This window comes from Neopsephotus bourkii, unplaced genomic scaffold, assembly GCF_033783945.1.
Source record: "Neopsephotus bourkii isolate Nb327-2 ecotype Australia unplaced genomic scaffold, CSIRO-AGI_Nbou_v1 NB_1183, whole genome shotgun sequence".
Taxonomy (NCBI): Eukaryota; Metazoa; Chordata; class Aves; order Psittaciformes; family Psittacidae; genus Neopsephotus; species Neopsephotus bourkii.
In genome coordinates, this window is record NW_026901668.1 from 3,034,783 (window position 1) to 3,056,949 (window position 22,167).

Sequence of the window (22,167 nt, forward strand, 5' to 3'; positions counted from 1 at the left end):
CAGATAACTAAACGTTTTGCAGAAGTAAGTTCTCATCTGTCCGTTCCCACCACCCTCCTTAAAAAAAAAAAAGGAAAAAAAAAGGAGAAAGAAGAAATGAGAAAATGAGGAAACAAAGAAAAAGAAGAGGAAGTTAGAAAAGAAGAGCGAAGGTAAAGAGGAAAGAAAGAAAATAAGCCACAGCTTTTAAATACCACCCAGGAGGAGCCAAACTATGTATAAATCCTGCTCAAAGAACCAAAAGTAGCAATGTGGTTTTTTTCCTGTAGTTTAATCCACGCGTTTTCCCCGTGCCCTACCTTCTTTTTTATGATTTAGTCCATGAAATATTTTCCCCTTTACAGCTCTTCATATACAAAGCCTTTCCAGCCTGGGTTTATATCCCATCAAGCCAAGTATTACAGAATTCCCCTGCAGCCCCCAAACCAAAAATGACTACCAGAAAAGGGAAAGCTGTTCTCTTTTTGTCCCTGCTTTGTTTACAGAGCTGTCAGTGGTTAGTTAAACTCTGCCTGGAATCTGGCATTTAAGGCCTGCTTTAAGATTGCTTCCTGTGCAGGGCTGGAGGCCTCAGCTTCCTCTGCAATCCTAGCCTAGGCGCTGCACTCAGAGGATTTCCACCCCCCCAGACTCCCCCCGCACAAAAAAAACCCTTTTCCAGCCTGTTTAAAGACCAGCCATTTACACTGCAGAGAGAGCTAGCATGCAGATGCAGACTAACGTTTTCAGAGGTAGCTTATGAGCTGCTTGCATTTTGAGAGAAACAAAGCCAAGGTGCATTTGTAAATTATTTGAAATGCTCTGTTTGCAGATGCAGATCTGTCTTGCGGCTTTATGTTCCTGCCTGCCGGTGCAGCGTCCAACCACCCTCCCCATAAAACCACTGGCAGTAGCAGAGCCTCTCATGACTTAAGGGAATCTGTGGCTTTTTCTGCCCCCTTTTTTGGATTAAAACACTGCTGAGGGCAGGGGTTTTGTGAAGGTTATTTTATTAGTTTACTTTTCCTGGGGGTGTTTTTCTTTCTGATTTGTTCCTGGATTGGGGGATTTAAAGTTTTGTTGTTGTTGTGACTTTTTTCGCATCTGGCTGGCTGGGGTTGTTTTGTGGAGGTTCGAAGGGAAAGTTCATTTTGCAAACCTGATGGTGACTGTACAATTGCTGCTGCCCTTTCTTCTCTTTTTTAAATGTACAGGTAGAAAATATGCATAAAAAGCAAGTTGTAACAAGACCTTTTTCTCAAATCTTGTGTTTGTTTACTCTCACCACAATGTACCCCCTGAAGAACAACCAACAGCAAATCTGCTGTTCTCTCACAAGAAGTATTTTCATCCCAGCCTACGTGTGCAAGTAAATCCTGCCTTGGTTCCTTTGCTAGAGGGCCCATGAGTTGCAGGGCCGATGTGTTTCCCCCCACTGGGAGACAAGAATCAAAGGAGGAATGGTATACTACAGAGAGCAAGTTGGAAGCAGCATGCTGGGTTTCTGTGCACAGAGGGCAGATGACAGTGTCCACAGGAGCTAAAACTGCACCAAGCACCAGCATTTAGTCTGTGGAGTACAGCTGTCATCTGGGATTTAAAATATAAAGAGCTGACTGTCAGGCTGACACCTCATATGCTAGAATTGAGAAACTCAAAGTCTGTCTTCCACTCTATATCCCCAAAGCAGGCACGCTTTGACATCTGATTTATTTGCACCTTCATCACTTCCTATCCAGCCAGGTACATCCCTCTCTCCAACTCTTCTGACTAAAGTACACTCCTTCCCTGCCCTCAGCTCCAGATTCCGGGCACCCACATTTCCCCCATGCCCCCTCCAAATGTTCCAGCCAATACCTCCATCCCTTCCCTTCCTGCATGGTCCTCAGCACCACCTCTTGACTGCAAAACGTTAAGCTCTCTTCAACTTGAGGAAAGCCAAGGAAAACAATAATAACAACCCAGAACTATTTCTGTTCTTCCTCCCCTCTTTCTTTCCCAGGAGCACAAGGGAGGTTGCACAGCAGCTATGAGAAGTTCTGTAATCTTTCTAAATCTTTCTCCATCTCCAGGGTGCTTTTCTGTTGTTCAGTGAAGATCAGATGGATGGATGTCTTGGGAGGATGTTTAGGGTTTATTATAGTGTCTCCTCTCAAAGGACTGAGGTCCAGCCCCTCATGGTATTCAGATGACTTGCAAAGTCAAACCTCTTTTTCAAAAATGAGGAAAGCGCTTGGGAAATGGAGGTCAGGTCAACAGCAGGACCTTTAGTTAGGAGAGCCATATCAGTGCAAGAAAATAAGTCACCAGCTAGAAGATCTACTTGAAGAAGTCAACTATTCAATGCTGTTCACTGTCTTCCCCAAAATGATTTGTTTTCTTTCAGCCTCTGGAAACTGCTTGGACAATAGCTTCATAAATCTCTCTAAAAATATTTGTTATTTCCACAGAGTATAAAATAGCTCCTGGGAGTGCTCTTGCTTCTCAAAATATTGGAAAATTGCTTTCCTTATAGATAAAAGTACCAATTATTTGAAGCATTTTCTACAAACTATTTTTGAGAGTATGCACATTTTGATGCTTCATTTTTTCTCTGAATTAGAATTGTTCATGCGTGAAAACATCCTGGGACTAAATGTAACACCACCCAGCTCCACTCCAGGGGCTGCGTTTAGAGCCAAATGTGAAAACCTCTCTGTGTGACCTTCCCAGGTGTACAAAAAAATTACTGGTTTACTCTTTTATTGCGTCCTTTTTTTTTTTCCTCTTACACATTTTTAATAATTTGGTGCCAGACCAAAAAAGTTCTGTTTTTCTGGAAAGAGAAAAACTGTCCTAAGAAAACTGTTTCAGATTACAAGTAGTGATTCATTCAGCTTAAAATAAATAAATAATATCTCTAGTTTTATTTTAAATATAAAAATTTTGGTTTTCAACCCTTACACAACTGAAAAAATACTGAAAGAATCTGAAATGAACTCTCAAGAGTTTTCCACCACCAGAGTCAGAAGAGGGACCTATGGAAGAATATTACAAATATCTTTGACCTTACTTTTATTTTTTAAATGCTTTCTAGAAACTACTGCAGATAGCTCTTGCTCAGGACCTCAGATTTTTCACAGCCTCAGATACAAGAGTCTTCTCTGAGTCCCTACTTCCTTTAATTCTGAGATTGAAACTTTAGAGATCATATGTCTGATGAACCATGTGGTCTTCCTGAAGACATGCAATGAAAGACTAAGAGAAGACATATAAGTAACTTATCTACATTTACCAGTATTGCCCCATTACTTGAATCAGAATCATAGCAAAGCATGTGCCCTGCAAATACCATCTCCCCACAAAACCACTCATTTGAAAAGCAGCACCAGTTATGATCCCTCCTTTTAAACTCTGCACTTCGCATAATGCCTTTGATCTTCATTTGACAATGGTTTGTTGCTAAGATTTGTTAAGCTTTTCTCTGTCTTACTAAAAAGTGCTTCCTTCAAGGACAGCCATAATTAAACCCTCCTGGTACAAAACACACACATGAAAATCCCACTCCTCTTTAAGTTGCATCCCATGAGAGAGTTTAAAATTTTGTCTTCTTTCAGCTTTCCTCAAGGTAGAAAAATCAGAGGAATGCAGAGTAATTGTAAATATATGACAAAATACTTTAATAGCAATTAACTTGAATATGCTCTTTGAAAGCAAGTAATAAATTGGCTAGGTAGAAATATAAACACAATCACACATCTGTGTAATTCCAGTATGGAAAATAAAATAAGCTCCTACTCTGACTCAGATTTAATATTATCCTCACCCTGTTCCCATTACTGATTTCAGAGACAACTCAGCACCTGGGGGGCTTAAAAACAGATGAGCTAGACTGATAATAAGCAAGTGAAAATGCAGACTGCTACTCAGATTCTTAACAAACAGACATGTCTTTCTTTCAAGACTTACCCGTCACCTTACCATTGCACTGAACAAGCTCCCAGACTGCGATGTTTATGCTGAGCCTCTGCACTAGCTTCCACCTAGTTGAGCCAAGAAACTTCAAGCCATGGCATATTCCCTAATTTAGCATGGCTGTGTATTGCACAGGGCTCTATGCTGGCCATGTCTGGTGGCAACATTGTGCAAGCACATGCCATCTTGTTTCCTTTCCAGTACAATGACACAGTTACAGATTTCCCCTTGGTGACCTTCAGGCCCAAAGAGGATGAAAGCCGTGACTGTTTCCTCAACACGGGATCACTCACTGCTCCAGCATTGTGAATACCCAGGGCAAACTTCATGTAGACAACTGCTAAGCAAATTGCAAGTCATCATGACTGCCCATATCATGAATCAGAGCTCTTGCCAGACCCTTTCTCAGTAGTTTGGCCTATTCTTCATTAAAGAATTAACTCTAACCCAGTCAAAACTAGCACATGGCAGAGCATAGCTTCATCCTGCACTGTTGTAGGACTCCAGTTCCATGGGAGGTAGTAGAAATTTTAGGACAGGAAGCACAGAAAAGGGCTAGAGCAATTATAGTGGGTTGACTGTGGCTGGACATGAGGTGCCCAGCTAAGTGGCTCTGTCACTCCCCTTCCTCAACTGGACAGGGAAGAGAAAATATAACAGTTGTGGGTTGAGATAAGGGCAGGGAGATCAGTCAGCAGTTACTTGTCACAGGCAAAACAGACTCAACTTACAGAAATTAGGTTAATTAATTACAATAAGAAGAAATAAAAAATAAATCTTAAAAACATCTTCCCTTCACCCCTTCCTTCTTCCTGCTTAACTTTACTCCCAAGTTTTCTACACCCTCCCCAATCAAGGGGTGCAGGGAAGTGGGGAACAAGGGTTCTGGTCAATTCATCATGCGCTGTCTCTGCCACTCCCTCCCCTTCAGGAGGACTCTTCACACTCTTCCCCTGCTCCAGCATGGGGTCCCTCCTGCAGCAGGCTGTCCTCCATGAACTGCTCCAATGCTAGTCCTTCCCAGGGGCTGCAGTTCCTCATGAACTGCTCCAGTGTGCATCCCTTCCGTGGGTGCAGTCCTTCAGGAACAGACTGCTCCAACATGGGTCCCTCCAGGGTCACAAGTCCTGCAGCAAACCTGTGTGGACTCATCTCTCTATGGGGACACAGGTCCTTCTTGGAGCTTGCTCCAGCATGGGCTTCCAATGGGGTCATAGTCTCTTTTGAGTACATTCCCCTGCCCCAGTCCTGGGTCCTCCATGGGCTGCAGGTGGAGATCTGCTCCACCAAGGACCAGTATGGGCTTCAGGGGGACAGCCTGCTTTACCATGGTCTGCACCACAGGCTGTAGGGAAATTTCTGCTCCTCATTCTTCACTGAGCTTGGTGTCTACAGGGCTGTTTCTTCTCTCATAGTCCCACTTCTCTTCAGCTGCAGTTGTGCAGTTTTCCCCCCATTCCCAGAGGTGCTACCACTGTCACTGTTGGGCTCAACCTTGGCCAGTAGTGCGTCTGTCTTGGAGCCATCTGGCATTGGCTTTACCAAACATAGGGGAAGCCTCTAGCAGCTTCCCATAGAAGCCACTGCTGTAGCTCACCAGCTACCAAAACTTTGCCATACAGATCTAATACAGTAATTAAAAGGACAATGCTGTGTTTCTTCTTGAAAGAAACCGTGTCCAGTTCCTAGCCTCCTCCTCTCTTGTTTCCTTCCTCCTGCAACCCGAGCAGCAGGAGACAGGAGGGGTGCAAAGAGAAACAGTCTCAAGATTTGCAGAAGTCAAGTAATAGTGCAGAACAAGGAATCCAATGACATATCATGGTCCAGTTCCTAACATTTGGGGTGATGCAGCAACCCGGCAACTGGGAATATTCCTGCTTGATTCTACCTCCGATTTACTACTTTGTGGCCTTAAGAGCTGAGCCTCAGTCAGTTTTAATCCCACAAAAAGGATCAAATGTCTCATTAAAGCTTGACATAAGCAGACACTAAACAGTTTTGTGAGCTGTACTCCATTAATCCATATGTCCCATTTTTCTATCTCTCTCCATGTGTCTCAAAGCCCTGGTGTAGAAGTGTGGACCTTTCAAATGTCAGTGCCATGACATCTGCTGTATCCTTAGGACTACCATTATCCTTTCTTTCTACCTCCTCCACCTCAAAAATGAAAAGAGAAGCTCTTCATTGCCCCTTTTGCAGCTGAGAGTAACTCAGCAAGCAACACTCATTGTTTAAGTGTGACTTGTTTAATCTTGCACTCATGAAATGCAGGTATGACAAGAATTCTACTGCAATATCTGGGAAAATTAGAGTTCCTTAATCTATCTTTAGTCAGAACAAATAAATCTGTTTTCTATGAAAATCTGTCAGAAAACTTTCAGAAATTGTTTTCCCAGCTCCCCTTTTAATTCCACATGAGAAGTATTCAGTGCCACTCAGATCTTTCAGAAAGAGGCACAATTTCTTTTAATTCAAAAGGTGGGGTTCAATGGATTGATTTGCCCATTGTCCCACCTCATTAATCTGAAATGTTGGGTATAGCTGGCAATCATATAGTACCAATAGTAAAGCTTACGTTTAAAGAGGCTCTTCTTTCCTCCATAAACTTGTGTTTAATTGTTATGTAAAATCACATCTGCAATTGTTACTGTAAACTTGGCCAAGTATTCTTGTTGACTGCAGATAATGAACTCTTGTACACGCACACGCGCACACACACACACACACACTTGTATTGAACAGCTTTATTCTTTTCCAAACAAAGTTTGGGACTTTATGTAAAATAAATGTACTGGGTCATGTGAAATGATTTTATTCCAGTCTAGCCTGGCCTTGTTTCATCTGACTATACTTCTTAGGACTTCCAAGGAAAATCCATCAATGGCAAACCAACCAAGTGCAGTTCATACTTAGCAACAGAAAATCAAACTTTGGAGGTTGCTCAAAGTCCAGTTTCGCTTCTCAGAACATTTCACTTCCATCTACATGTGTATGTCCAAACTACTGACTATGAGAAAGAGGCAAAGAATTACCTAGTATTTTGACAGGGTACCCCAAAAAAAAACAATTTGTTAAAGTTTCTGTGGCATTAGCTATGTTTTCCATGTCACCTTTCACAGGAATAAAAAAAGCTTATGTACATTGGTTAGGCATTTCCAAACCTGATTAACTTATTGGTTAACATCTCTGTGGCCTCCTGAGCAAAACTATATAGTAATTACACAGAACAGAGATTCTCAGTTGATGTTCTGCAAACTAGTGGTCCACAGCACCACACTATGGTCCAGGTTCTCAATCCAAGTATATGCTGAACAGGGTTCCCTCAGCCTGGCTACAGCACAGGTTACCACAATGAGTGCCACACATGTCCTTGCAGGTGCCAGCTCCTGCTCCTGCAGGGTGAACACATGGAAGTGTTGACAAGGAACTTTTTATAGGACATTGTCCCTGCCACTGTGTTCATTCCATGGGTCTGCAACTAAAAGATCCAAGGCTTTAAATACCTCCTCAGGTCCATCTCTCAGAGCCATGATCTAATTCAGCACTGAGGAAGAAGCGTTACAGAGCTACACCATCCCAGAAGTGTCAGAAAACATTTAGCATGCTGCTGCTAGCACTGCAATACACATCCAAGCATGCAGCAGTAGGACCTATCATTGCAGAGCTAGTCAACTGGAGTGGAAAGTCCCCATTTGTCTTTATTCCCATGGCAAGGCTGAATGTGGGTATGCCATTTCCACTCTTCCTACTTCTTTCCTTATCTTTCTCCTACTGCACATCAACATAAGGGCCACGCAGAGCTTATTCTTGACATTTGGATTTGCATATACTGGTTCCACCCCTGATCTCTATGACATTTGTCTATCATTTCCCATTAGCAGGCAAAGGAAGAAACAAGACATAGCCGGAAACTGCTGGCACAGCTATTGGTTCTCATGTTAGAAGGATTGACCCTTGACTCTCTGCTTCAAGTGTCCTCTGAAGTATTTCAAATATGTTCTCCCCAAAGATCAGAAGATACTGAAATATTTTTCATATACAGAATAGAGTTGAAATCCTGGTCCTGTTGGAATCCCTGGCAGAATTCCCAGAGACTTCAATCAGGACTGGATTCCACCCTCACAGGCCAAATTCATCTAATATACACTACCAAGGATAAGTGAGCTCACCCTGCATGTCAGAAACCAGTTTGATCTCAGATAATGCCAATATAGGCTACTTCCTCTTCTCATACCTTTGTGCACGCACATGCAAAGGCAGAATTTCTTTCACTCTTGCAATGCTTACTTGTGAGAAACAAACTATTTTTACTCATATCATTAAGAATGATGTAATACTTAGCCTTTGTCATAGAAAAAAGGGCAGCTGAAAATACATTGCCTTGTACTGCTGTGTAATCATAAGTGAAAATATCCCAGATAATGACAATGAGGTCCCCGTCTCAAAACACTGAAATATAAGGGATTTTGTAGTCCACAAAGCATTTTGTAAAAGTGTTTAGTCCCAAAATAAGCACTGACTTGCATTCACATTTTCTCTGCATCCAAACACTGGGAAGCTGGCTTGTAGGATATCATTCACTAGTTACCCTTCTCTCTCATATGCTTCTACCAGTGATTACCTTCAGCTTCATCATGTTAATTTAATCAGAAGAATGCTCATATCATGCTTTCATTGCACCTGCACGTTTGTCACAAATTTGTGCCCTGGCTTTTGGCTAGCTTCACCTCTTGCTGAAATCAGTGTCCATGCCAACACCTTCCAGTCAGGTGCTATTTGTTTCTTAGCAATAGGAAAGGACTGACAAACATCACTAAGAAACAGATTAGGCCCACCTCAGATGATCAAGCCATATTAAAGAGGAGAATGCATTTCTTCTTTTCCTATACATCATAGAATCATAGACTGGTTGTGTCTTAGAACAAAAGATTATCTAGTTCAAACTCTCTGCCATGGGCAGGGACACCTTCCACTAGACCAGGTTGTTCAAAGCCCCACCCAATTTGGCCTTGAACACTTCCAGGGAGGGGGCACCCACAACTTCTCTGGGCAGCCTATTCTAGTGCCTCACCTCCCTCATAGTGAAGAAATTCTTCCTAGTAACTTATCTAGATATATCTTCTTTCAGTTCACCACTCCTATTGACCTTCATGCTTACATGAAATATTTCAACAATATGTTGTCTGAACTTATTTGTTTCCGATTAGGTTTTCTGAATAATTTATCTCCCTATTCACACTTATTCTCTGTGTTGCCCAGGTCTTGAATTAAAAAGCTAAGGTAATGCCATTAAAAATAATGAAATGTACGAGCAAGTCTACGGTAAGGCTCCAACAGAAACATTCACTTAGCCAGACTTCAAACTCCGCATGTTTTCTGGAATGCATTTCAAAATACAAAATCATGATATATTAAGCTACATAGTCAGTCATAAAAAAGTAATAGAAAATAATATAAAGATACAATGCAGCCAGCTTACAGTGCCTTATCTTTGTATTTTCAACCCTATTTCTTTTCCTGTTAAAACATACGGCCCTAGGATTCAGCTCTGCCTACCGCTAAGCATCACAAACTCTAATGAGAACTGAGGGGTCTCTTTCGTGCTCTACTGAACCAGCAATAAGCAACAATACCAAGTTTAAGTTGTCATCCCTGCATCTTTAAAGAAAACATTAACACTACAAAAAAACCCACCCCTAAAGTCTTTGGTTTGCTGATTTTACTAGTTCTGCCCTGAGAGACACCAAGTATTTTGAATCCAACCAGCTCCTTAGAAGAAATGAATGATAAATTTTCAAGGTCTCGCCTTTTGCTCCTAAACTTCAATTAACTCATCTTCCCCCCCCAGTATCTGTATGCTTTCTTTGCACAAAAACAATGCACATCACCATGATAGATACACTGCAGCTGAAAGTCCAGTTATTCAATGGCAAAGCACCATGGAATTCTGTGGAATTCTGCCAGGAATGGATCCAGCTGCAGAAAATTCTACTGGGTTTTTCCAGCTCACACTTTGAAAGTCACTTTTACAAATGAAACCCAGATTGGTTTTTTACCAAGTAGCTATATCAATTTATCTCTAATGAGCATCTATTCTGTGTCATTTTGGTTGAAAATTGAAGCATGAGGTCAGCACCAGCTTCAAATTGGTACAGCATGGCAGCAAAAATGTGAAGCCTTTAACAGGACAGCTTAAATAGGGTACTGCAAAATAGATGCTCCCCAAGCCATTTGTAAATTTGAAGTTTCTATTATAGACCCTACTTGATGCTAAGTTTAGCTGAAAGTAAGGAAACACTAAACACAACACCACCAAACCAGAAGACCCAACAGCAGTAGGGCTTTCTTACAACAAAAAGACAGTAGGTAAGATGACACACTCACATGCTGTGCATGAACCAGCATAAAACCTGACATAGCAAGATTAATATATTGCCAGCTTCCCTCAAGAGACTTGCACAGAGGAGCTGTTAAAAAATCTGGATAATAATCTGACTGCTATCTAGACATTGAGGCACAAACACTTATTGCCAGCAAACACCTTGACAGCAATGCATCGGTACATCCATAACTTCATGTGTGACTGTGCGCGGCTTCACCCTGCAGGGGACCATCACTGCCAAAACTTACAACAGAGCCTGGCTCAGAGTCAATTAAACAAGACAGGTGGCGCTTGACAGCATCCCATGTACTTAATACTGAAAGTACACAGACATACATACTTTCTTTGTATAAATGTGACTAATGGAGGTTAAAATTGAGCACTGTATCAAGCCAATAAATGGCCTGATTTTTTGGGGGAACAGTGCCTCAGACAATGTCTGTGTGATCCAGAAAAGAAAATGTTTCCTTTTTCTTCAAAAAATAAATGGAAAAAAAAAATTAAACAAACCTCTGCGCCATGCCTTATCTGCTACCTTTCCCTAGGTCCTCTTTCATAAGGATCCAAAACCCCTGTGAGGTCTCCTCCAGCCTCCTTTGTTGCCATGTAGGGTCCACTCAGCTCAGAAAGAGACACAGAGCACACAGGGCCTGTCACAGTCTAAGTTCCGGGCACCAAAGGCATATGGAGCAATTTTTTTCCAGTCAACCCGCAGAGCAGGGTCTTTGTACACAAGGTATGTGTACAAAGTGTTGGCCAAAACTAGACAGACAAAGGTGGACAATTTCCGATCGTTTTGTAAATGGTCTACATAGGAAAGCTATATATACTGTGCAAATAATACTTTATAACTCAGTCACCTCATCCTTAGCTGGAAAAAAACTGTTGAACTCAGCCTTCAAATGTTATGCGTTCTTCAAAATGAAGAAAGCAGAAATTATTGCACTTATGACTGGCATGTGTGCACTGAGGCCTCCTGATAGTGGATGCTTCACAATTCACCAGATCTGATGGCTTTACAGGAGTGAAGTGTAACTAGAGAGACAATCTCTGCAAGGATACCCTATTAAATATATGGAAAAAAGCATTAGGAAGGCAAGGTAACAGAGGCAAGAATGGTAAAAGCGGTCTGAATAAAGAAGTAGACTCTGGAAATGATGTACAGAGAAGGATCAAACTAAAATCACAGACCATAATGCTTGCAAACTTGGAGGATTTTTACAATCCATATCCCAGAAAAAATACTAAAAATAGCTTGCACCCTTAAGATGAACAAAGAAAATAAAAGCCGAGTAAACTAGCCAGATTTTTCAGTGCTTACCTGGACCAAGTAAAACCTTTACAACTTGTAAATACTGACAAGTGTTACTTCAGATATTATTAAAGGATTCCCTAAATATAAAAGGTTGGTCTGCAGTTATATTTTTGCCCCTTTGCTTTTCCAATATTAAAAGTAATTGAAAACAGAAGACATGCTTCTTGATGTAGCCTAACATTTAGGAACAGAAAGTATAAATGTTAGATATACGGCTGACACTGCGCTTCAAGTTTGCACTCGCTTACACCCATATACCTTCACATGAAGCATGAACACTTAAAGTCACATAAAATACCTGTGCAATATACCCTAGAACACTTATTAAGTGATACTGCTTTCAAGACACTGCAAATAAAAATCCACATATAGATGACACCAGCTCTTCTCCTGGCCCACAGTGCCGAAGAAGACACAAACTCCTAAGGTATTTCTTTCAAATAAAATGGTGTCACAAATGACATTATAAAAATTCTGCCCAAAGCAAATCATATGTACAGGGAATACGTATGATTTCACATATCGGAAATCTATTTACTTACTATCTTTACAACTGCTTTAATCCATATTATTTTGGTATTTACATTAAAAAGCAGACAGGAATATCTTTGGAGATGACTAAGCAGTTTCTTGATTTCTGTTAAGTACCAAAAAACAGTTCTGCCAATTTATTAATACTGAAGTTTCTACAACTTAATATAAACTTGGTTCCAAGAACTACATTGGTCTCCTTAAACTATGTGTAGCAAGAAGTCAGCACTGTGCCAGCTGGCAGATTAAACAAGCCATCAAAGTAGGCTCCTACTGAATTTAAAGGATTGTTTTTCATCTTTTCCCTCTCTACTTCTCTACATCCAGATGTATTATTTAGGGAATTTTTTCCAGTCCCAGTAAGAAAAGTGAAAGAAATGCCCTTGGCACTTAATGAGTTTTTCCTCTGATGTGGTCTCCTGCTGCAATTGGAATTTATTCCATTACTGTATGGCTTGCAATGGTCCCAAAATACTTCTGACTACATGAAAAGACAAGGAAAGTGTGTTTGGGGTAGGTATGGTTCTTCATTCAAAAGCAGGGACAGCCTGGGTTGATTGATTTTTAATGGACAACTTCATTCAGACCACCATTATCGTGGTATGCCACCCCACAATTTATGCCCTGCAGCCCCTTGTGCAGGAGACCAGCACTGCACAACACAGTTGGGAAAAGCAGAGGACACTAGGATTAAGAACAAGGAGCAGGCTGGCAGAGCAGCTTTTTTCTCTGCAGTCCCTGCAGGATGTCAGTAATCAGAAAAAAAGTCCCGTGGTAAAACACTGTGCCTTCACAGAACAGAGGCCATCAAACATATCATTTTTCCTTCAGAGGTTCAAATCAGAGTTGTATCTAATCTCTGTGGACATTTCAGACTGGTTGGAACTACAGGCACCAGAAGGAGGAGCACTGGCTTTTGAAATGCCTGGAAAATAATTTTATAAAAATGGAAATAGAAATAAAAACACCACTTAGGCCTCCCTCAGTATTTCAGTTCTTGGGTAGTAAAATCAGTTCAGTCCCATAAACTTGCTACTGAACTAGAAAACAAAAAGGCCTTAAAACCAAGTATAGGCACATAGCCAGCAGCTGAGACAGCCAGCTCTGGAGCTTGACCATGACTCGGAGCATCTTCTTCCCGAGGAGTGAGAAACCTCTCCAGGCTCCCTCTCAGACCCTGTCTTGTCCCACAAGGCAAGCAGACCTCTTATTCCCAGGCGGACTCCACAACCATCTTAGGCCATGGAACAACTGCAGGATTTGGCTCAAACAGAGTTTGTTTTGCCAACATTGTTCAGGGGGTTACAAGCATTCCCTGCCCCCTTCTTAAAGGGCAGTTTAATTTTTAACTGTATAAAGCTAAAGTGTAAAAACTGTATTTCACATGTATTCTTTGTTTCTAATACCCATTATCCATAAGGGGACTCCCTTGCTTGGCTAGAAGTCGGGATTCATTAGACATTTTATGATGATTCTTTCTGTTGTGCAGATATATGATGAATCTCAGATGTTTAAATAGCATATAACAGTGCCCCATTGACCTTGCTCAGTACAGTTGGAAGGAAAGAAAGGTAATTTTACTCAAAGAAATGTTAAAAATGTGTCTACACTACAGCACAGATGCAGAGGATAAAGAAACTCCAGAGGGATTAAAATATTTTAGATTAATTTGGAAGAAGGCCACATTGTGTAAAGCCTGGTTAGTTGGGCCTTTCCAATTCCATGCCATATAAACAAACCCATTTAAACTGCATTTGTTAGAAGGAATGTTTTAAAGAAAAAAAGAATCCCCCCAAGCAGTTGTAACTCAAATGACCTCCAGTTCTGTATTCTCTTCTTACTGCCTAAAGAACAAACATATGTACAACATATTCTAGCCAGAGCTAGTGCAGTTGCTGCATGATTCATACTGCTTGAAAATTAAGTCATTTAAAGTAAAGAGATTCTGGCTCCCTCAAGCAAGGTTTTAAAACTGAAGCAAGGCTCAATCTGGTTGGTTTTGCGGTTGGTTTTCAAGCTGGCTTTCATACTATGGACAAGACCACTGCTTATAGATCTCTGCATGGGGCTGGGTGGAAGGAAGAAAAGGAAAAAAAAAAAACCTGAAAGGAAGAGACTAAAAAAAAAAAAATTAAGAAAAAGAGGGAAAACTAGAATAATCTGTACCATTAAGACAACTATATAAGGACTAACTTAATGTTCAGTTTACCACTGCCTGGCAGAAGCAAGTTTTTAATGTTTACTCATTTCAAGGTCAAATTTTGCTGCTTTTACTCACACAGAATGGAGTTTTTGCTTTCTAAAAAGACAACTCACAGAGTGTGGTACTAAATAACCATAAAATGTAAAAGGTTGCTGACCCTTATGAGTTAATTAAGTTGAGACACAAAGGAATAGGAGGGTAGCAGTGAGCCATCAAGAGGGATAAAAGCGTGAAACACAGTCATTATGCACGGTTAGCATCTACAAAACAGAAGGCACTTTAAGTAAAGGGACTTTCCTTATCATAAACCATAAATCCTGGAGTAACTTAACATGAGGAATATCCTCTTATCTGCCATGTGAATGGAGAGAGTTTTCCAGTGGTCCCAGGCCTCCTTGAGTTCTTGAAATGGTACCCAAGTATTTGACCATAACTCTGCCACTGCACAAATTTTTCTCCCCTTGGGGAATGTGAGGCAGCTGACCCAGCTGAGGACAACATATTGGCCTGTTCTCTCTCAGATACCCAAAGGAGACAACATAATTTCACCACTGAATATAACCATCTTGGAGGGAAATATGGCATCTTGACTAAAGTTTAGAATACAAAATGAGGAAAAATGTGTTTTTCATTAAAAGTAATGTACTTTCAAAGAAAGAAAAGCCCAACTTAAGTTCTGGGATTTGAGGTCTAGCACCCCTTCTCTTATGAGAGTTATTATGAGATGTTCTGAATATGGTGTTGTAAGAGGCTATGATGTTTCTGACACCATGGCCATAAAATTCCATTGTGAGGATGGGTTCTGCAGCTATCATACATTTGATAACACATCATTTGCTTGCTACAATGCTACTGGTTTAAGTTTTCCATGTGACCTTTTTCTTCTTGATGGTTTCTGCACATTACAGATAAACATGTTCTCCAGCATCTCCTGCACATTTTTACTTTGTCTGCAGCCATAGCCAGCCACGTGCTCCCATATTCAGCCTGGTTTCATGAATGGAATGGATACATTAAGCTCTCTTGGAGAGACTCAAGTTTTGCAGGGATATAACCACAACCAGAAAGCCGGATTTTTACATCAACAAAAAAATCAGTTCAGAATGTAGAACTTCTTGTGGTTGGGTTTTGTCCATCGAATGTCATGTATGAACCTTTGTTTGCTGACATACCACTCTACACATTCATGAGAACAAGATGTTCTCTAGTCCCTTAGACTATCATGGCAAAGCATTTTAAATAAATACTTTCACATAATTTCAGAAACAGATGCTAAACAGTAAAATTGAATGTTTCCATCAGAAACAACCAAGACCTATTTATTAGTGCTTAGAAATTGGTATTTTGTGCTTCACATTATCACCATCAATACATGAAAAACACAAAATCTGTTACATCCTAACCTTTCCTTTTGAACTCTATTTTTTAAATTTATTCCAAGAAATTTATAAGTAGCAGTTAGTATTTTTCAACACTCTTACCTCTGCCCTTTCACTCATATGTCTGCTGCAATTCTATGTTCAAATATTTTTCTCATCTCTACCATCTCACATAGCGGCTTTTATAGTGGTTTCTCTGCTCCACATAGAAAGACTCACAGGATTTGTATGACAACTTCTGCCATGGCCAAAACATCATCAAGTCATTCTAACTTCCCCCTGTCTGAAAAAAATCCCACAATACAGGCCTGAAAAGTAACTCTTTTGAGATGCTTTCTTTTTCACTTTAGCATCAGAACTGGTAACCATTGACCTGAGAAAGCTTATAAGATATTAAGCCTAGATTTTGAATGTCTTAGTAGTTCTAGCCTCAGTGTAGTACTCCTAGTTAGACACTAATATACTAATAACATAACTCCATTCTTAAGATCTCCCTATTCCCAACTGATTCAAATGGAGTATGCAATAAATTTTGAAATCTTACTGGCTCTTAGTCAAGTGGCAGGAGCATGATTAATTTGACTGCCTAATATATCACATTGTTTCAGTTTAGTTAGGTGCTACGGCCTACTTTATGTTGCTTGAGATAGTCAGGAGATATGTTAAGGTCATATAGATTGACAGTGGGGATGCAGGTATACATTAATATAAAGCTGCCCAAATGGCTTTGCTTAGAGCCATTTCAGTTTATGAGTGGGCTTTATGAGCTCTGGTAACAAAGAAACTCCCAGGCTACTTCCAAGCAAAGCTCTTCAGGTGCATCAACTCTGAGTTTTTTATCCCCTAGGTTCCTTGCACCCTCTTCACTCAGGCACTCAACATGGTGTGGAAGCTGCACACAGCTAACTAGCATCAGAAATGAGTCAAGACTCAAGGAGTGACTGCAGAGAGCTGGCTTTGGTGCCCATACATCTGCCTCAGGACTAATCTGCTGACTCAATAAAACTACTCAGTTAACACTGATGGTTAGTTTGTTAAAGACTTAGTTTGGAAGGAATAAAAATCCCTGCAGGTTCTGGTAAGAAAAAAAATATAAATTGGAATCAATTAATAAAAATAATTAATTAAATTAAATTTTATATTGAGATTTGTGATTTCTTTGTTGCAGCATTGCCACAGGTTTTACTATTCAATATTTTCTTTATACTTGGAAGGAAATAGCAGTTAGATTATCCTCAGTTTTAAGACAAGGCAAAAACATGACAGAGATTTGTCTTTTGGTGATAAAACTAGCAAAGATAGTACACTTATGATAATCTTGTCTTTGAAAAACATCAGTAAAAAGCCCCCCAAGCTCTATGAATATGTTGCAGACAGCACATGTCACGTAACTAAGGACTGTGATTTCTTGCCTCAGGCTCCCACATTTAACAAAGGGAAACACTGCCTTCGACAAAAGATGCTATTTTAGTTATGTGCCCTTTTACCCTGTCAGAGAAACAGCTGGTATCATAAAGTCACAGCTAATTTGTATCATGTCTGCACTAACAGTCAGATTCAGTTTGTATCAAACTTTCAAAGTTGGACTTAATACCAGTTGATGGATGACAGCTTTTCTTGCCTCTCCCCTTCTCAAAACATATTTAAACATCACCTCCCACATTAAAAAAAACCACCTAAATACAAATGGAATCTTTAACATATTTCACATAAACAGAATATATTAAAATGTTTAAAACTCATAAATTTAAGATGTCCTAAAGAAGGTGAGAGAATTATAACAGCAGTTTTGAAGTTCTGCGACAAATAAATAGTGCTTTCAGACAGACTTGTGGGTACCAAGTGCAATGGAAAAAAAAATCTCGTAAGAAGAAAGCTAAAAAGCCCATAACTTGCCCCAGGTAATCTCTTGCAGTTTGGGGTATCTGTTCCCTTAAAAAAAAATTCAGTCTGCCTGCAGAGACTTTAAAGGTTTTTTCAAGGTCAGCACTCAACAATTTAGGGAAGACCAGTTTCACTTTTTTTTTTTTCAAGGGACCTGTTTCTCATTTATGCTATTAAATGTCATCTATTTTCATTTTAGCATCCCCAAAGCAGAATGCCTGAACTGTGTAAAGGGACGTCAGTGAAAGTGAGAGTCAGGCCAAAGACCTAACAGCTCCTCACCCGCAGCACTTTTGTGAGAAAGAGCTGCAAAGATCAGGCTCTTCTTGGAACCAGGCATGGTAGAACTTCCAGAGGCTGGGAGTTCAAGCTCAGTTCAGATAAGCATCTAACAAATGCTGGTGCACTTCTGAGCATCTCCACAGCACCTGAGTCTACAAACGTTAGGTGGAGACAAGATATTCTTTTCAGATTTTAGCTACTTCCCTCTTCCAGATGGTGTAGGAGTATTTGACTGAGGCTCTTTCATGACCTGAAAGCATCATTGAAACATAATCAAGGGAAAATCTCCTATTTTTTTTAATGCTGAGCAGTATAGTGATTATTAGTGTTCTGAAGAATTGGCCCCATTTATCAGAAAGAGATTGGTCTGCTCTGCAGATTTACATACACCAAGTGAACAGTGTCCCTGGGAAGTTCAAAGCAGCAGTATCAGTAATTCAGTTTTAAAGTGACACGAGAGCTTATTGTGACAGAACTGAGAAAGCGCAGTTGTCAATGAAGACTGAAGAATCCCATCTCCTAGCTATCTTTCCCTCAGCACACGCATTTCCTGCCTTAGAAGGTTAATATTGTGCAGAAGACAGAAAGATATAGCTTCTGCTGTGCCTAAGCTGTGCTTGGCACTGCTCTCTGATGGACTCCTTGCCAGTGAACGGAGCCAAAGCGCAGCATGCTCCTGCCACATCCTCTCCAGCAAACTATATCTGCTGTCTACCTACTGGGAAGATGCAGATAATCAACTCCACTCCCTTCACTCTGAGCACAGCAGTCACTCTGCCCCTACATATGATCCTTGTACTTGTTCAGATTTCTTCTTTTTTTCTAATGTTCTTAAGCCTGTGTCTGGCAAGGCATGGTTTATTAGAAGCAGATTTCTCTTCAACTATTCAGTGTGTCAGGTTTACAACTCCTAGGTGGTGTAATTCCTGGAGAATAAAAAATGTTTGTCATCCAACATTTTGGATGAGTCACAGCAGGTTTACATGTTTTGGTTCACCCTTAAATGAAGCATACGGGTGCTCCATTTAATGCTCTAGTTTTCTTTGTTTCGGCTGCCTGTTGGCTCCAAATTTCTTACAATAAGATTTTACTTGCAAAAGATGACCACCAGTTGGGGTCGGCAGCCAAAGACAACCTTACATTTTCATGGGGCTGTGAATTGCACCAGTAAGAACTACACTACTACTTCCCAGGCTTGATCCACTGGTATTAAACTAAACAAAACTCCAAACAGTTGTCTTTAACACCTCCTCAGGAATTCAGCACAATGCAAAAAGCACTAGGTTCTCATCTCTCACACAAGAGCTGTTATCAGAAAGTGCCCTGACTTCACATAGAGGTCACATGAAGTCCTAAAGCTCAGGGAAGCTCAGGCAAGATTGACTGCTGCACTTCCACTTGCAAGCAGTAGAAAGAATAGATGAGAGAAGGAAGACCCTATGCTCATTTTGATTTAATTCATAAGAATAAAGCCATAGAAAAATGTCTTCAGAAACTCTACAGAAATGCTTTCGGTCTTGAATATTTAAAAGAAAAGCTGACCAAAACAGTTCTCACAGAGTATTTCCTAATGGCAAACATCTTGACTTTTAAAAAGTATATATTTCCTTTCAAGGAAGATAATCAGTCATCACTAGCCAGTGACTTTGAACCTGAACCTTATAGGCTATCACTTATTTCTTAAAACAATTTCTATGAGCATTTCTCAGATTGTCTTCTGAAGACAGATGTGGCTGTACTTAAGAAATAACAGAAGACTTACAGGACTGTCATGATAATACTAAATTGTATTACTGCTTGTTATACTAAGATAAAGATACGTGCCTAGTTTCCTGTCCTTTACTGAGATACCGCTTGTTTCTTCATTTCTAACTGAGTGTATTGGTCCGCAACCTTTGCTTTCAGGATTTTCTAAAGGCAACTTTAAAAACTGGCCTTTCTCCTGGTATTTTCATTCATGTCCCCTAAAACCATCCTCCTACTTGGCCATCTTCACAGTGTGAAAGAGGAGGTTTTAAGTGTGGAAAGTATTATCAGATTTTGCCTTTCCTCCCCTTCGTGACAGAATTCTTCCACCACTGACAAGCGCTGGGCAAGCACCATGGGGACTTCAGTACGAAACAGGTGACACTCACCTGCATTCTACACTTGGAGTAGGTGAATGAGTCCCTGAAGAACAGATTTACAGATGCCATTTATGCACCACAAGACACTATCACCAGCTGAGAAATGCACTGAAGCACAGTCTTAGTTCTGAGGGACTGAAGTGCCTTTTTTCAGCACCACAGTCTGCATGCTCAGACATGTCTACAAATAGAACTCCAGCTGCTCAGCTGTAAGAAACTCTGGAGGGCAGTCACTGCTCTCTCTGAACATCCTATCCTAAGCATAGTGGCAGAGCACTTGCATTTCTGATCCCATTTTCTTTTGGGCAGTATGGCCTCTCTCTCCTTGGGTCAAATTTTAAAGGAATTTACATACCTTATAAATGGACCATGCAAAGAAACAATAGAGAACTTAATTTCGGTGATCTCACTGGGAGAAGTGTTTCATGAGAAGTTTTAGAACACTTAGGCTGGTTATGAATCAGAAATAAATCTTAATTTTGGAATATCAGCATTTCCTACAAACTGGAAATCTCAGACTGTATACGGCTTCACCCTTAAATATTCTCCCTGCAAAGGAATGAAGGTAATGCAGAACTCCAAAATGGCAATCAGGGCAGACAACAGCCTTAAACCATTATCAGCCCATTCAAGCACTTATACAAACCTTCTCAGAAGTGTAGGCAAAGTTAAGAATTATCCTCCCCAAGAACAATGACAAAACCAGCTAAAACAGGCCCAGACCCAGCATTTCTGATGTGGGGGAGAAGGCTGCTGGAGATTAAAGGCAACACAACCAGTGTTCAACCTACTACCATGTCTCTCTCCTCCACAATGCTCTTGGTAAAAGGAGGAATGAAGGAAAGATACAGGGGAGGTCCAGGCACACAGAGAAAATGGTCACTCATCAGTGAGAATAAGCAGCTTATTGTACACTGAATTAACTGGAGATGATAGTATCTAAGGGAGTTGCCTTGACCCTGGTGTGATATTTCTGACCCCATCAGTCTGCTGTCATAGGCACTGCTCAAACTTAGAACCAGTTCTCAGTTTGTCTCCAGCCTGGAATTTCTCTATACTGGGGGGCTAAAGTTTACACACATAATAAACACTTCCTTTAAATAGTTTGTGAGGCCTTACTTGCTCTGGCAGTGAAAGAACAATGTTTGTAAAAAATGTTTAAGACTTACATGTTGTAAATAGTCAGTAAACATGGCTACTTAGACTCTCAGAGGACTCCTCAGAGCCTGCTTGCCCTAAAAAGATGGCACAACACGACAGTACCACACCAGCACATCAACTTAACAGAAATAAATATGATTTAAGACTCCCACTGGAAGCAAAAAACTTGTTGAAATCCAGTAAAGAAATAAATATAGCTATTAAAAGAATAGCCATACACCCACAAACTGATTACAAAAAAAAGTCGAATATTTTTATCTAAAGATAAAATTCAAGATAAAATCCTGTAACTTTACCATCAGTTCTGAAGAAAGTAAACTCTGGTGACAGCAGTCTCAGAGGAACAGGAGTCAAGGGTCTGACTTCAGGGCTGTCCACTGGTTTTCACAGGGATTTGAGTCAGCCCACTAGAAGCAAGCAAGTACACATGGGGGTAAAAAAAGCCTCAATACAAAACCAAAAAAAAAACTGATACAGGAAAACCTTTCTGAATACTACAGGCAAGGAAATCTGAGGTATTTTGATCCTACTCACAGGAAGACAATCAGAGGAAATATTCCAAGCTTTTCAGTAACAAACCAGCTACTTAAAAATCCAAAGATGACTCCAGAAAATAAAGGTGATCACTGCACAGAAATAAAAAATTTGGAACTTTATTTAGCAGTAGCACAATTATTGTGATTTTTTTTTTTTTAAGTCTTCTTTAACAACACTCCTATAAAGTTTTTTTGAAGTATGGAAAAAACAGAAAAAATTTGCAAGACGCCAACAAAACTCCCATCAACATCTCTATAAATCAGATTTTTACAAAGAAGACTTATTTCCCAAAGTCTCTCTACAAAGCCACTTACTAAAACCTCTTTAAGAAGTGAAGCGATACATGTTAAGCTGAACATTCTCTTGTGATTAGCAGGAGATGAAGCAAAGCATCATCAGACCCATGGTGAGTTTTCACAAGAGACCAAAGTTTC

At 40.3% G+C, this 22,167-nt stretch overlaps 1 protein-coding gene across 10 annotated transcripts in view; it reads right to left on the reverse strand.

Moving 5' to 3' along the window:
- CALD1 (caldesmon 1) overlaps positions 1 to 22,167 on the reverse strand; it is a 197,468-nt gene that overhangs the window by 97,011 nt on the left and 78,290 nt on the right. For 7 of the 10 annotated variants that reach the window (XM_061363967.1, XM_061363960.1, XM_061363965.1 and 4 more), the window contains exon 2: positions 21,731 to 21,822. The exons of 1 other annotated variant lie outside the window; for it this stretch is intronic. The gene's annotated coding sequence lies outside the window, so the exon portion shown is untranslated. Of the gene's footprint in view, positions 1 to 299; positions 484 to 15,845; positions 15,985 to 21,730; positions 21,823 to 22,167 lie in introns of those variants that run through there. 2 more of the 10 variants (XM_061363963.1, XM_061363961.1) reach the window with 2 other exon arrangements.